Here is a 16,051-nt window from a genome sequence, read left to right as displayed (position 1 = left end):
ACACGTGGTCTGCAGGTGGTGGGTGGCTCTGACTCTGGTGAGAGTCAGGGATGACCCTGCATGTATCAGTTTTTGGACAGAGTCTCACTGCTTAGCGAGACTTCTCTTTGGTTCCAACAACATGTGACCTCAGCTGCCTCTCTGAGTCCCTAGCTAAGCAGGCTCTAGAGACACGAAACTCCCAAGGTTGCTGAGAATGATGGGAGCGGTTGCCACCCCCTGAGCTGGATGACCGAGCCTTTTCTGGAAAGGACAGAGGTTTGCATGATGGTGAAGCTTGCACTCCCCCTGCTGCCTGGACCCAACCATTGTGGGTGGTGTGGAGTCATGAGAGGGGTCGCCTAATACTAAGGATTAGGCCATCATTCTGGCCAAGAATGGGAAAGAGGCCAAAGCTGGGACAGGCCAACATGTGCCAAAAGGAACAGCAAGTCTTGGCACAGGGCTAGTGTTGGGAGTCAGTAGTCAGGCTCAGGGGCACCTGGGAGTCTGGTTGGGTCCTCTGGTCTTGCCCTTGTATTTCCAAGGGTCGGGGGGCTGGCTCATGAGGTTACACTTGGGGAGAGATCAGGCAGGGGGGAGACCGGAGTGGGTGTCTCAGGCCCAGAAGTAGAGACAGGAAGCAAAGTGAGGCAGATGGTCTGGAGCCCCCCTACCTCCCCTCTAACCTGTCCCAAGTGCGGCACTGAGGGAGAACTCCTTCACGGAAAGGTCTGGAACTTGGTGGTGATGCCAGGGCACAAGAACTCATTCGGGAAGGTTCTCTCCTAGGTCTGTATTTCCTAGGACTGAGTACACTTTCAGGTGAGATGCAGTCAAATCTCAGAGAGCCCACTGGTAAAGCGTGAAGCATCACTGAATCCCACGATGCAAGAATTCTTGGCTTCTAATCTCCTTTAATTATTCTGCTTATGGCATGAAACAAAACCCAGCTGGGCTCTGTGTCAGTTCAGGTTCACCACAAGCACAAGCCAGAGATGAACTGGCGGAAATGCCTGTGGCAGACTAAAGGTACAGGAGGAGAGGCAGGCAGGAGGGCTTCCGGATCCCGGTGCAGCCTGGGGGTCATGAGAACAGAGGGGAAGGAAAGCGAGGCAGTTTGAGCTGGAGGGAGAGCCTCCAGCTCAAACTGCCTTGGCCAGGCCAGGGATCGCCTGCCAGGTACAATGTGTGCGGCCACAGGCAGGTCGGGCTTGGTGGGTGGCTAAGAGTGGGGTCCCTTTTCCACAGCCTGGGCTGGGCTGGGCTGGAGGCCTTTTGCAGAGAGCCGTGGAGGCTGGGAGGCAGGGGCGGTGCCAGGGCTTTGTGAGTCCCAGCAAGACTCACCTCTCCTCAGAAGCCTCCTCTGTTAGTCTTGGCTCCAGGGCTCACCCTTCCTCTTTCCTGGGTTGGTGTGACCCAGGCGGCCTCCCAGTGTTGACAGCTGGTCTAGACTGCATGCCTCACATTCAGTGTCTCCCAAGGCTGAGAAAGCTGAGAGTCAGACCCTTGGGTTTTAGTAGATGAGTCTGGGCCAAGGTCAGAGCCCAGGGTCTCCCGCGCCCAACTCCTCCACCCCCCTGCAATGGCCAGTGCCTTATGTCTGTGGCCCTGGGCTGTGTGTTGTGTCTGGGTCTTCTCTCTGTTCTCCCTGTTGACATTTCCTCCATCCCGACTTCTTCTGCCCCGGGGGCAGAGCCCCACTGCCAGACTCTGACGTTACAGCAGCCCCCTGCCCTTCCTCGTCCCTCTGCAGCCCACCTTCGGGGGAGAGTGAGGTTTGGTGCGATCCTTGTGCATCCTAGGGGCCCTCTTGGAGAATAACACCACAAGATGAAGTTTTCCAGGGGGTATTTGTCTAGAAAGAGAAACAGAATCAAAATAAATTACAGATTTTAAAAAGCTGACAAAAGATCCAAAACATGGGAGAACAGTCCAGACAGGCTTCTGGTGCCTCATGCTTCCTCAGTTCTCTTCCAAGTAGCCACATTGCCTGCTACCAGGGGTTCAGGAACACCTCAGCAGGGGGTCTCCCACCCTCTGACCCTGTACCTCCGTGTCCTGGAACCAGGGAGCCCAGAGAGCGGGTGCTGGCATGTTCCTGCGAATGACCTTCCTGGGGGGAAGACAGTAGTTTCACCCAATAAAATGCCTTACCTTTGCAAATTATACAAAAATGCCGGACCAGGGCAACATGAGCTGAGACCCAGAAGCTCAAGCTTGGTTGACCTTGCAGTAAACCCCTCTCCATCCTTCCTGGGTATGCTCCCTGGCCAGCATGAGCCCAGATCACCTTCAGGTCACTGCCTGAGTCAACGATTTCCAGTGGCTCCCACCCACCTTCTTAAAGTAAAACTCATTTCCTCTTCTTTTTATGCTGGTTTTAAGAATAGTATTTAGCCATTATCTGGAAAATGGAGACAAGGGTAAAGAAGGAAATACAGGCCATCTTGGACACAAGTAGTAGCAGCTTAGAATTCTCCTCTTCTCCCATCCCCTGCTGGGAAATGTGACATGACACCAATGGCCGAAAGGTCGGAACGTGTGACGTCAGCATCTGGGCTCTCATTAGGTTCCTCCCTTCAGCCTTGTGAGTCCTTCTAGAACAGTCCTGTTTATCAGCCTCTATTACTGTTTCTACCTAGAGTCCTTTAGCGCTCAGATGAAGGCCTGGCCAGTAGAGGAAATACCTTTGAAGCCTTGATAAGTGAGACGCAGGCCCCAGCATGTTTTGAGGCAGTGGGAAGGGGTGTTTCCATGCTTGTTGTTGGAGATCCATGAGGCTGAGCATTCCCAAGAACAGACAGACAGGGACTGCTTCTGCTTCTAACTGGGTCAGGGCTGCCTGATGTCTGGGGTGTGGGAACTAGAAGAGGTGGAGGGCCGGCCCTGAAGGAAGGACTGGGAAGGGCCATTGGGCTCAGCATTCTGAGGGTTCAGGTGTGGCTGGACCTATACCTGTGGGGGTGGGAGAGTAACAGGGAATGGCCCAGGTGGCCTGCAGCCTGACCCATGGGGAGGATTGGGGAATCTCTGTGACTGGCGTCCTACCAGCGAGAGAGGGTGTCACCACCTCCTGCCATCACTCCATCCTTCTCTTAGCTGCCTCTAGACTGAGCAGTCTGGGTTTGGGGAGCTGGGCCAGGTCAGGGAGCTGCAGCAGGCACAGGCTGGAGATCTACCTCCAAATTTCCCTCCTGAGCCCAGTCCTGGGTGGACAGTTAGAAGCCCGACTTCCATCTTAGGGGATTAGTCCTGGCTCTTCCCTACTCACCTCCCTCCCCAAAGACCAGGCTAAGCCTGCAAACCCCGTCCCTGGCAGCTGGCCTGGGCTTTCCGCAGACCCTGTCATCATGGGCACAAATTCTCAAGTCGCTTTTCTAAGTTAACAGGAAGGTGGGTTAGGAGAGACAGCCTTCCAACAACATTAAATTTTCATGCCCCTCTCCCCACCTACACTTAAAATAGAGGGAAGGGTTTCCATCCTTGAGGAGAAGGAGCGAGAAAAATCCAAATTTACTAAATTTGGGATCCTGTACCTTCAGGGTTTGGAATTATGTTTTCTTTTTTCCCCCAAGGTTGGTTTGTTTTAAACAACTTGGTTTTTTCCTACAGAAATGTTAGGGGTCCTGATCATTTTAATTTTGGGTAGGGTTCTCTCTACAGCCAGCCACCTCTGCTCCCAAACTGCCCCTTGGCCAGTGTCTAGGGAATGGCTGGCTCTCTCTTCCCTCACCATGGTCATTACAGCATCTCTGCTCCTGGGGGTGCCGTCTGCCCCCACAGGGGAGCAGCTGGGTCCTGGCGCATCCAGAGGGGCCACAGATGTGGGGTAGGAGCAGGGAAGGTCTCCCAGCCAAAGAAGTGCCAACTGGTTAGGGAGAGAAAAAAAAAAATCTGAGAAAATATCCTTTTTGCTCTGGCAGTTCCTGACAGGGAAGGAAGGACAGAGATGCCCACGGCCTGATTCATGAGGAAATGTGATTATTTAAAAAAAAGTTTTAAGTGAGAGAACTGAAATTGGCCTTTAAGTGGCATTTTAAAACCTAACTTGGAAACTACGTTCACATTGCCATTTTGTGCTGAGGCCACAGAAATCCGACCCGCTCTTCTACTGTGGTGGGTTTTCAGGTCTGAATTTCAGGCGTCTCCATCCTGGAAGGTGTCCTCTAGGGAGGCATGCGTGGGCCCCGCCGCCTGTCACTGCTGGGGAAGGGACTGCGCGCCACCCGCCCCCTGCAGGAGGCTGCCCGTGGGCTCGCTCTGCTGGGTAGGAGAAGTGGGCTGAATGACTCGAATTGTTTGGTCCTTCTCTATGAAAGCCTTCAAGATGCTGCTCCCCTGGAAATGGTGTTGTGAGGATTTTCTCAGCATCTCAGCTGGAATCAAAGAGGGGGAGAAAAGAGAGGCTTGGGCGGGGGTGTCGGGAGCATTCTGAGACAGGACCTCCACCATCGCCCAGCTGGGCCCTGAATTCACCCACCTAGGCAAGGAAGGCAATGGCCCCAGCCCCAAAGGGAGCTGAGGGCTGTGGGGCAGGGGTGCTCCAGGGACTGGCTCTCAGTTTCTCCTCTTGGTACCTTTTCTCCCCCACCCCTTGCAGGCCCACCTGAGAGAGTTTTTTAAATTTACCTTCTGGCCCCAGACCCAAAGATTCAAATCCAGCCTTGAAGCTGGGAGTGCACGTGTGTGTGCGTGTGCGTGTGTGTGTGTGAGAGAGAGAGAGAGAGTGAGAGATACCGAGAGATACAGGCGTCTCCGGGCACCCATGATGCTTCCTTACAGACAGACAACAGTCATAAAGTCCCACATTAACTCCCTCTGGGAAGGGACAGCCATGCGGGACTGATTCACACAAGAATCAGATGACTGGCTTTTGAGTATCCAAAGTCTGGGTGTAAGGAGTGGAACAAGGCATCCTGAGTAAGGGCAGGGCTGTGCCTGACACGTACAGCACTTTTGGGGCATGAGTGCTGTCTCCTTGGCAGGGCTGGTATTAGCCTGTTGTGTCCTCCCCACTCAGCAGGGTCTGTGATAGGCCTGTGTCGGGGCAAATCTTCCCATCCCTGACATTCCAGGAGACCTTCCTGCTCTCAGGGCAGGGTGATGTGGGAAGTGGCCTGGGATGCAAGGAGACCTCTCTGCCTTGACAGGGCTGGCAGAAACATGGATAGTTCTGGGGATCAGGGTGTGGGAGATAATCAAAACCAGTTTTGCGTAGAGCCCCATGCAGGCAAGAGCCTCGGGAAGATGGGTGGTTCCGCCAGCCGGACCGGGTGTGAGAAGACAGAGTGATTCCTGCACGCCCGCCCCTGCAAGTGTGAAGGGCCACAACTAGCTTCCTGCAGCTCTGAGATGCTTTGGAATCAGAAGAAGAGCTTTTGAGCCAGTGATCCAAGCATGCAAGTGGAGGGGAGGTGTCGGTGGGTATCTTTTGGATGGGAGTTGGGACCCAGGCAACAGCACCCTCCAGGACTGACCTCTAGGAATCAGATAGGATGGCAGGTGCTCGGTGGATACCAGCAGAGAGAGGGATGACCACTGGCAGCCCGCAGAATTTAGCACAGTGCCAGGAGTGTGGGTGCGGGCTGGGGAGTAGTAGGGGCGCTCCTCACGGAGACTGGCTAATGGAAAAATAATGGCACTATCCTTGAGTTACTTGAGTTTGTGGATTTATATTGATATAAATATGCCAAGAAAACCACAGATACCCCCAGGAGGGATCTCTGTGCAGTGGGATTAAAGACAATTTTCATTTGCTCCTGAGCGCTGACATGTTTGCAAATTTCTCCGGTGACTACCATTTACTTTTATAATGAGAATAATATTTTTAAAAAAACAACATAAAACAGCAAAAGTAATTTGCTTTCTTATTTCTCTGCCCCTCTCTGGGCTCCTCATCTGGCATGCTTCCCTGAGCCCCTCAGAGGCCCCCCTTCTCCCCAGCCCTGCAGGGGCAGGCTGGAGGTGGGTTTGGGCCCCAGAGAGAAGAAGGGAGTGGGCCCCACCGGGACTCCTGGCCTCCAAAGCTCAGATTCACAATGACATGGACAATGATGTCACCAGAGACACTTTTCCATCCTCTCTGCACCCACTGGAGAAGACAGCCGGAGGGGAGAGACACTAGCCATTTTTGGCTTCAGGGAGAATGTCTCCTCCTCCACAGGCAGAAGGGTCCTGGCTGGGCTCTGCTTGAGCTGGAAAATGAGTAGGCTGAGCCTTTCCACTGTCCAAGTGCCCCAAATTGTGTCCTTTCTGGGAGTCTGCTTCTCTAGTCCCTCTGAGCCCCTGAGCAGAGCCTCAGTCTGAATCATGAGGAAGACAAGGCCCACCTTGGGGTGTGTTAAGGCCATTCGGAAAGAAAGGGAAAAGATGGCAGACCTGCCGGACCCCTTTCTGGAGTCCCCACCTGAGAAGGCCAGGGCAAGATTAGAACAGGGACGGGAGGGGCCTTGGAGAGCTGAGCAGGAACCACGCTGATCATTAAGGAGCAAATTCTAGCTCTGGCTAGGAGCGCACTTAAAGAGCACACGCCCTCCTCATACAGATCCAAAGTGGCTGCGGTTCCATCCCGAAGAGAAGGAATGGGTGACAGAAGTAAGGGGGGGTCCCAAATACGAGGACCCTGGTCGTGATGGCAAGAGGAGAGGGTGCCCGTGCCCACTTGCTCAGCCTGCTGGGAGCTTTCCTCCTGCATCTCTGTCTCCATCGCCAGAACCTGCCCACATGGGGGATGAGCGGGCCCTCCGAGGAGGTCTAAGGCCAGGATGTCCAGGAAGCATGCTGTCCCACTCCGGCAGGCTGTCCACCTGATGGCTCTGCTCTCTGACTTCCAGTGAGTCCTGAGACCCCAGGACGGAGTGGGCAGGGACCGAGCCCATGGTCCAGTGTAAGAATGACATTGCCTCACCTCCAGGAAACAGGAGACAATGTTCTAGAGAACGTTATTACCCAGACCCGTGTTCGTGTTTCCTGTCCCTTTACTGTGATCTGCTTCACAATGATGGTGTTTACTAGTGCAGTACACGGTAGAGCGGGACTGAATTACTTTCCCACCATTTTCTTCTCCAGTGCTTTACCCTCCATCGTCCCTGCGTGCCTGGATCTTAGAGAGCCTTCCCAAAGTCGAACAGTCCCACCTCCTGGGTGAAGACCAGAGAGTTAGCTTGACCCCTGGATCATGGAGCCCCAATCCCATTTCCGCTCTTACCAGTCAAGTAACCTGATAACCCTACCACGTAGCCAAGGGACCTCTGGGGCAAGAGTGTTCAAATATGCTTGACCATGGGAGTCACCTGGGAGCTACTTAAATACTGATTCCGTGGCCCCAGTCCCAATCTATAGATCGGCATTATTACTGAGCGTCCCAGGGCAGGAGGACAAGTGCCCTCCCGGGCAGGAGGTGCTAGGATCACAGAGAGAAATCCTTGGCAGGCTGCCTCCCATGGTAGTGCTCCCACACCGGCATCCATCTGGAGGTCGGTCTTCCCATTCAGCTGTGTTCATCACACCCACCTGGGCCTCGGCCTGTTCAAGGGACTCGGGCCCAGGGCTTGAACTTCTGGTTCATGGGGGTTCTACTGGATGCCCCCCACCCCCAGTGCTACTTAAATTCTTTCTTTGCAAAACTGGTAATGAATGCTGCTCTGCCCGCTTCGCTGGGCTGTTGTTTCAACTCAAAGAGGTCAGGGACACAAAAGTGCTCTTGCACCTGTAAGCTTGGGGACCTAAGGGCGTGTTCTCATTGTCCGTGGGGGCAGTGATTCACTGACGGCTTTGTGACATCACTCCATGCCGTCCACTGGTCTTATTAAAACCTCGCCAATCCACTTAACTGTTGCTGGGCTCGCCGCCTTTCTCTCCGGTGAGCCCGCAGCCTCCTTTCTGTGCTCCATGCCCGGCCATGCACGTGCTGAGGCAATGGCTGCGTCCACCGGCAGCATCCTTCTCCCAAAAGGCCAGCGGTGCTTTGGGGCTTTCTTTCTTTTATTTCCCCCTCTCTTAGATTTTATTTATTTGAGAGAGAGCAGGAGAAGGGGGAGAGACAGAAGGAGAGAGAGAAGCAGACTCCCTGCTGAGCAGAGAGCCAGACGGGGGCTTGATCCCAGGACGCTGAGATCATGACCTGAGCCCAAGGCAGATGCTTACCGGACTGAGCCACCCCAGCGCCCCTGTTTTGGGGGTTTCTGTTCGTGCACAGAGATGGGGTTTCTCTCTGGACAAAGCCAAGCTGGCCTAGGTCCCTGGGAACACTGCCTCTGGCTTGATAAACACCAGCGGAGTCGCATCGCTAAGGCACTCGTCCCACTCCTGGGGCGAATGGAGGAGAGTCCTTTCTTGCATTCAGGCTGTGCTTCGTGCGCCAAGTTCCTGGACCGCCCTTCAGTCCCTCTGTGACTCTACAGCTTGGGTCATATACCGCCCCCAAACATTTCCTCCCATGATTCTGTGGTTGACAGGCTTCTGCTGGGTGGCTCTTCTCCCACAGGCTCCCGTGGCTGCCCTCAGCTAGGAGCTGGGCGAGTCTGCAACATTCTAGAGGCTTCCCATGCTCCCAGGTTCCTCCCTGCGTGGCCTCAAACATTCAGTAGCCCCGCTTCTTCGGGACACAGCCTCGGCTTCCTAGAAGACAAGACCCAGGGGCCACGTGCCTATCAAGCATCTTCTGGCGCCAGGCTTGCTGATGTTTCCCTGGCTTACGCTGGTCGCCTGACCGAGCCAGTGTGGACGTGAGCTGGGAATAAGCAAGAGCTGGAGAACCAGGAGGCATGTTTCCTTCGTGACGCTGAGGTCACCCAAACACTTCATAGTATAGGACAGTGGCTGTGCCTGGCCTTGGTACCCCCTTGCTCTTGGTGCACTGGCCTTGCCAGGTCCTGGGCTGGAAGGCCTGCAGTGGGACTTGGGGAGCTTCCCCAGACCCCTGCTCCTCTGCTCTGTGCCGATGGAGGTTTCTACCCCTGGATGTTGGAGGAGACTCCAAGGCTTGGCAGGTAAGCGGGTTCTCTATATTCATTTTTCTCTGCAGCCCTGAAGTGTCATGTAGATCCTGCCTCCTACACATCAGTTCTGGCCTCTTCTTTCTGGGGGTGGCCTCCAGAGAGCCCCAGGGAGTCCCTGCACATGGCCACGGCCAGGGTTGTCGTTCTCATCTGCTCGTGTGACAGTGTGTATGGCTCTGCCTTCTCTTGCCTCATGCCAGGGGTCTGGGGTTTCCTGGGTCCCATTCTCGCCTTTAAGTCCCTCTCCTCCTCTCTGACCCTGTGGTGGGCACCAAGGGTGACCGGCAGCACCCTTGGGCTTGGCACACCTTGGGTCTCTTCACTGTTCTGCAGGCCCCTGCCCTGTGACCCTGCGGGTGACACACACCTGGGCTGCATGTGGAGGGACAGTCCTGTGGTTCCTGCTCGCAAACCTGTGCTCCTGCCTCAGGATGTCAGCTCTGTCTTCCTGAAGAGGTCCCTTATGCTTCACCTCAGGCTGAATCTTTCCTGCTCTGTGTCTGTGGGGGAGGAGGGACCAGGAGGTCTTTAAGAATCAGGAACACGGCATTTGTCCCCTCTGGGAGAAGAACGGAAAATCTATCTATAGTGACTAGAATACTGATCTCTACCGTCCTGTCCCTGCACCTCAGGAGGATGGAATCCGGCGTCCCGAGCCGGTGCTTGGGGACGTCGGGGTTGAGGAGTCCCAGGCCTCAGCAAACAGGGCTGTGTATCTTTGGAGGAGAAATGTCACGAGAAGCAGCCAGGCCCCAGCCCCCATGGCCTTTGCTGAAGTACCAAATATACATTCTGTTCACGCTGTCGGTGACAGACAGCGATGATTTTCTGCGCGTCCTTATGTAAAGATGTGTCTAAAAAAACAGCTCGGCTCTCGGAAATGTTCACCTTCAGCCGGGCTCAACAGGATGTGGGGGCTTCTAATTTAGTTCTGCTGACTGGGAAGGCACCAGAGGCTCTGTTCTGCCGGGTTGTCTCTCCTGTGATTGATTGGAGCTGAGCATGAAACCCCGGGGCTCTGTTCTGTCCTGTCCCTGAAATGATCCAAAGAGTCATTTCCCCTCGCAGACAGACTGACCCAGCTCAGGTCCGTTATCCGGCCCCTCCCCAGCACCACCAGCCCAAAACCATCTGAGTCAGTGGCTTCATTGCTGGGATTCATGCACAGCTCCGAGCCCCGTGCTCCTGGAAGGCACAAGAAGCCCCTCACATCCAAGATTGAGTTTCATTTATGTAACTCGAACAGACTCCTTTGCTGTGTGTACCTACAAAGTAAGGCTCTTTATCTTCTGTTTGTAGCAGGAGCCTCACCTGCAGAAACTGGCCGTCCTCAGCGTGTCTCCTGGTTATTTCTAGAGTCTCTGAGTAGTGACCTCATGCCCAACAAGAATGATATGTCTAGTTACCGGCTGGCTGCCTCATCCCGTTTCTCTGACTCCCCACTTCTTGCTGCCGGCCCCGCTGTTGACAGCGGGGTGCCTCGCTGGGGACCACCGTCTATCCCACAGGTGCCCAGGGAGCCGGTTCTGGAGCCTTCAGAGTTGGAGCCTGGGCAGAGCAGGGAGGAGCTCTCCTGTCCAGTATCTTGTAGATTTGCCCTCCAACAGCTTCCTTAGCGCAAGGCCATCACCCATTGTCAGGACCTCACCGAGTCTCAGTCAGAAAGGCAGAGCCCTCAGTTTTTGGCCCCGTTCCTCTCACCTCCTCTTTCCGCAGAAAGAGCAAACAGCCCCTGGGGAAGCGTGGGGCAAAGAAGTCCTGGTGTCATTTCTGTGTCCCTCGGGACGCCGGGAATGTACTCCAGTCACCGGGGATGTAAAGGACTCGTAGAAACCCAGGGCAGACTAGCTTCATCGACAGCGGGGTTTGTTTGTCTGCAAAGCTGAGAAGGCTCCTGGAGCAGGTCCCCACTCTAAGGAAGAGCTATAGGAAGAAGGCTCGGGAGTGAGACTGTACACCGCTCCCTCCTCTTCCCTTCCCCCATCTCTCCTCATGCCCTTCTGCCTCTCTCCTCCTTTCCCGTCCCTCCTGCCTTGGCTTCTCCCCTCTCCTTTCTTCCTCTCCTCTGTCTGGCTTCCTTCCTGGACAATCCCTGTCTGTAAAGCAAGGAGGGGGTTTCTGGCTGTCTGATGTTCACATTCTCTTGTTCAGCGACCCCCAGAGGAAAAAGGACTTCTCTTTCCCAGTGTCCACAAGGTGGGAATGTGATTACCCTGCTTGGAGCCATGTTGGTTTCTGGGGTGCTGGGTACTCTGGTTAGTTAAGTTGGGGTCAGGGGCCAGCCCGTTCCTGGAAGGTGGTGGGGAGGTGTTTCCAGCCATGGGGTGGTTCACAACCAGTACAAAGCCTGTTGTCCCCTGGCTTCCCCTCTGCTTCATCTGTGCAAACACACAGCTGGGGCTAGGGTAGAGGAGGCCAGGTTGGAAATGTCTAGTCCGCCAGGGTCCGTATCTGTGCTCGGATGCCCAGAAGTTTGTGATAAACTTATATTTATATAAGTTGCCTTTTTCTGCCTCCTACTTCTAAGTATGCTGCTGGAGCAGGTGGGCCATTGGCCTGGGTGTGTGTGGAGACAACAGCACAGGGCCCACGGGCCTCTTTGCTCAGTGGGCGCAGTTGACGTTGCGTCCCTGTCCAGACACAACAGGCTCTGTTGGACCCAGTTATTCCTGACTCACTCAGGATGTGGAATCCACACTTTTAAACTCTCTTCCTGAGAGTGCACCTGGCTCTTGCCTGGGCTGGGGGAGCCCGTCCTGTTTCCTCCTCCTGCCTCCCTGAGTGTGGATGGGGGTGCAGCTGGGCTGGGCGAGGATGCGGCCTCCCAGTCATGGTCCCCATGTCTCTGGGCACAGATTGCTTTTCCTCCACAGGCAGGGCCCGGCTGCCTTGACTTTCGTTTCTCAGGCTCCCGCCTCCTTTCCTGTCTCGCCCTCCTGTTGCAGGGAAACATTTCTGGGTAGGGGAGAGCCCTGTGCTCCTCAAACACCATTTCTTTCCAACTCTGTGATTCTTCCCTCAGTCCTTTCCTTTCCTTAAAGACTCAGGCCTCAGGAGACCCCAGCCCTGGATACCTTAATTCTCCTGTGTCTTGGTCCTTCCTTCCCTGAAGCAAAGGGAGAAATCCCCAACAAAGAGATGGTAGGACTTCCTCCGGGAAGAGACTGCCCCAGTGGCTTCTGCTCCTGAGGGCTGGGCTGAGTGAGGCTGGATCATCCTGGGTCCTTGCCCCGTCTGCAGGCCATGGGCGGCAGGCGGTTTGCTGCCTGAGCTGATGTGCATTCCCTGTGTCTCTCCTGGAGGCCCTTCCCTCTAGTATGCTCATTCTCCAAGGGATGAGGCAAAGACATGGGATAAACATAGCATGGGGGCGTTGCCTCCCTGCCTCAGATGATCAAACTCCTAATTCCTGTCAGCCTCTGGGAGCCTGGAGCTCACACTTTACATAAGCCATAATGAACCCTTTGAGGAGTGATGGCCCAAGGCTGCTTATTTTTAACCAGACTCTGGGTGCTCTGAGCAGGGCAAGGTGTCTCGGCCTCTTGGGGGCAAGCGGACCTGAAGACGTCCCCCACGGCCTGCCCCTCCTGGGGGAGCTTTTGCACAGGTGCCCTCACATGAGGGAATGTCCCTGAGCCCGGGGTTTGGGGTTTGGTGGTTGGTCCCTGTTTTGTCTTCCGGTGTCTGTGGGAGGGAGGGAGATACTCTGTGACTGCTGGGCACAGGAGGCTGGCCGTGCTTTCTCAAGTGTATGAGCACACGTCCTTTAGGAACAGCTCTGGGGTCTAATTGGGGGTTTTTGCCCAGGAAATGTCACTAGGATTTGTCGAGTCCTCTTAGGAGCCACCAGAAGGTGACAAGTCATGGGAGAACTGGCCGCTTTAACCGCTGGTTCCCTGGAGCCATGGCCAGGGCCACCATGCCTGAATCGCCCACCCCCCCCACCCCCTTGGGGACCTGCCCTGTAGTTCTGTGCTCCCGACCTTGTCCGAAGCAGCCTCATGGTGACAGAGGGGGCCAGAGTGGGGGCTCCCTCCACACCATGGCCAGGAGCGAAATGTGTGTTTCCTGCAATCTCACCAGATTTTCAGAGCCCGGGGTGCCATCTGAAGGAATTCTAGAAAACTGGGCCCCAGCCATGTTCACTCAGTGGTTACTCTGGGGCCCGGTGCCAGTGCACAGTGGTAATAAAACAGACCCAGACACCCTCATGGAGCTTCCGGCCTGCAAGCAGTGAAGACAGATGTTACAAGCACACAGGAGGGTTGTAGACCTACATACACACTGTTGAGGACCTGTTCCAAGGGTGTTTGAGGAAGCGGGAAAGCCTGTGGGTCTGGGGACTTTTCGGGGAAGACCTGGGCTCTTTCTCCTCCCCTTCTGTCTGTGAGCCCCTCTCAAACTCCCCTCTTCACACTCCTGTTTTGTTTTCTCTAAGAGTTTCTTAACTCACCTGGTTAATTCAACAGGAGCCACGGAAATGGGGCCGAGGGAGGGAGGCTGTCCGTGCCTGGAAAAGCACTAAGCTCTTGCCTCAGCTCCAGGGGATGGCTCTGCCACCCTCAGTTCCAAGGCCTTTGTAATGGCTTTCCACGGAAGAGGGGTCCCTCTCTGGCGGCCCTGAGTCCCCTCCTGGGCCACGAGTCCAGTCCTTCACCTCCCAGACTCGGCGTTCAAAGCCTAAGGGACGGTGCCTGGTTTCCTTTTCAGTTTTTAATTACTCAGGGGGACTTGTTTTCCTTTATCTTCCTTAGAGGGAAAATTTGAGGCTGAGGTTTGAAAGGAAAAGGGCACCCCAGGATTTGAAGTTGGGGTTGCCGCCTGCCTGTGGCCGAAGGCAGACAGGGAAATTGCGTAACGCATCTTCCCAGTGTTTATTAGCGTTCCGGTGAAGACAAGTGAGAGATCTGAGAAGAAATCTTCCGGAAGTGCTGATAATTTGTCCCCTGATCAATCAGTCACTCTTCCTACAAAGCACATCAGCTTTCTGATGCAGAGTCTGGGCTTAAAGAGGAGGCCCCCCCCCCGGCCCCCCACCAAGCTGTGTCATCCCCAGCACTTGGCAAGGGATTCGGTAACTACCTGCTGAATGAAGCTGTCATCATCTGCAGGCTTTAGGGAGCCATGGATGAGAATTTGGGACAACCCAGAACAATGTAAAATCATGAAGACAAGTACATGGTCTGATGGGCACTCGAGGATTTGCAGGATTTTTGCAATTCATCCATGGTCCCTCACAAGGACCCCAGGTGGAAAACTCCCAGCTGCTGAGCACACGGTATGCCCCTGGCACCCATTGGGCAGCTCTGGTTCCCTCTTATTGAAGCTCTGGACGGTGGTGCCAGGACAGCCCCAGTGTGAAGCCACAATTCTTGGCTGCCAGGGACCCAATGGATACGGGCTCTCCCTACCCCCTCTGGAAATTGGGAGGATTTGGTAAAGCTGGGCCTGTCTTCTTTACGGCAACAGTTGGCTGGGCCAAGGGTCTGTGGGGCACTTTGGGTAGGACTCAGCTGCCCTGTGTGCTATGGCTCTCGCCCCTGCCTCCGTGCCAGTAGCAGCTTCACAATCCATGACCCCAGCTCATCTGCTCTTAGAGCAGCATGAAGTACAAATGTTTGTTCTCTGAGCATGCAGTGTGTATGGTGAAACACAAGCCCCCTCATACATGCACATGTATAAGACACACACACACACACACACACACACACACACACACACACACACGCACACGTCCGTCCGTTTTGCCCTCCCAGGTTATCTACAGGGTTTCTGAATTTGTGACCCTGAGCCTCTTTCTCTTCCCAGGGTTGCTGTGAGGGCTCAGTGGACGGTTGCCGGCAGACATTTCAGCACTGTGCCTGGTATCCAGCAAGTGCTCACTCAGTACGTCTGGCTAGTGTTACTAGTAAGTACCCCCTTGGGGCCAGGGGCCTGTCCCTGAATCCAATGGCATCTTCTCCAACCTGCTCTGAATGGGTGTTGTTTGGGACTGGGGCTCCCTCTGGTGGCCGCTCTCCTCACTCACTTGCAGGTTGCTTCTTGAGCTCCAGTACCCGTTCCCCTTCTACAGGGGAGAGAGGGAAGGGGTGGGTGGGAGGAGATGCTTTGCTTCCCTCATCTTTTTCTGGACCTCCTCTCTGACCTTGGTGAGGTGGGACTCTGAAGGTGTGGGGATAGAGGAGGGCTGGAAGGTTGGGGTCCTGGCTAAAGGATCTCGGGGCTGGGGGAGGTAGGGTTGGTACCTTCCCCCTCCCCCCACCCCACACCTGCCCCATTCTCTTCCCAGAGAAGTTCTGAGCCAGTGGGCTTCCGAGGCCACCTCCAGATGGGCCACGGGACAGCAGGAGGACAGCACACTGAGAGGCTCCCCAGGCTCTCATGAGGTAATTTTATTTCTTGGCGTTTTAGGTAAAAATAGTAAATACAAGATAATCATAATAAAGGTAAAAATACATCATTTGGATTTTGTTGTTGTTCTCTAAACAGTGCTACCTACAGTACAATTTTTGATTTAAAGTTTTTTAATTTTTTTTTTAATAAACAAATAGAACTATTTTGCTATTAGGCTGTCTGTGTTCTCGTCTGGCACTTAAGAATAGATCACAGGTCACCTCCCGGTTCTGTTGGGATGAGGGTGGGTGGAAGGGAGGGAGTGAGAAGGGGTGCGTGGGGTGAGGTGGTCTGTCTTCCTGGGACACAGAGTTGGATGCCGTCCGTGTGCTGTGGGAGGGCACGTGTGTGCATCCAAGAAGGCCTCTTCCTGCACTGACCACAGGGACACGTGTCCCTATGACTGGACGAAAGGTCTCACACGTGTCAGAGGGACATTTCCTCCCCTCCTCCTGTGCTGGCCTTTCTTACCCAACAGCCTAGATTCATAACAGTTCTGGGTCAAGGCAGGCCATGATGCTGCCCACGTCAGCTCGTCTGCTCAGGACGGAGCCAGTGGGTCCCCTTAGTGTCCTGGAGGAGGGGGTGCCGGGCCCCTTCCCTGCCAGGCCTGGTGGCTAGGAAACCCATCCTGGCCTGGGAATGCTGGTAGAAGTCACAGATGCCGAGGAGGGCTG

Source organism: Neovison vison, chromosome 1 (assembly GCF_020171115.1).
Source record: "Neovison vison isolate M4711 chromosome 1, ASM_NN_V1, whole genome shotgun sequence".
Lineage (NCBI taxonomy): Eukaryota > Metazoa > Chordata > Mammalia > Carnivora > Mustelidae > Neogale > Neogale vison.
The sequence above is the reverse complement of the archived record's forward strand: the minus strand, read 5'-3'. Positions refer to the sequence as shown.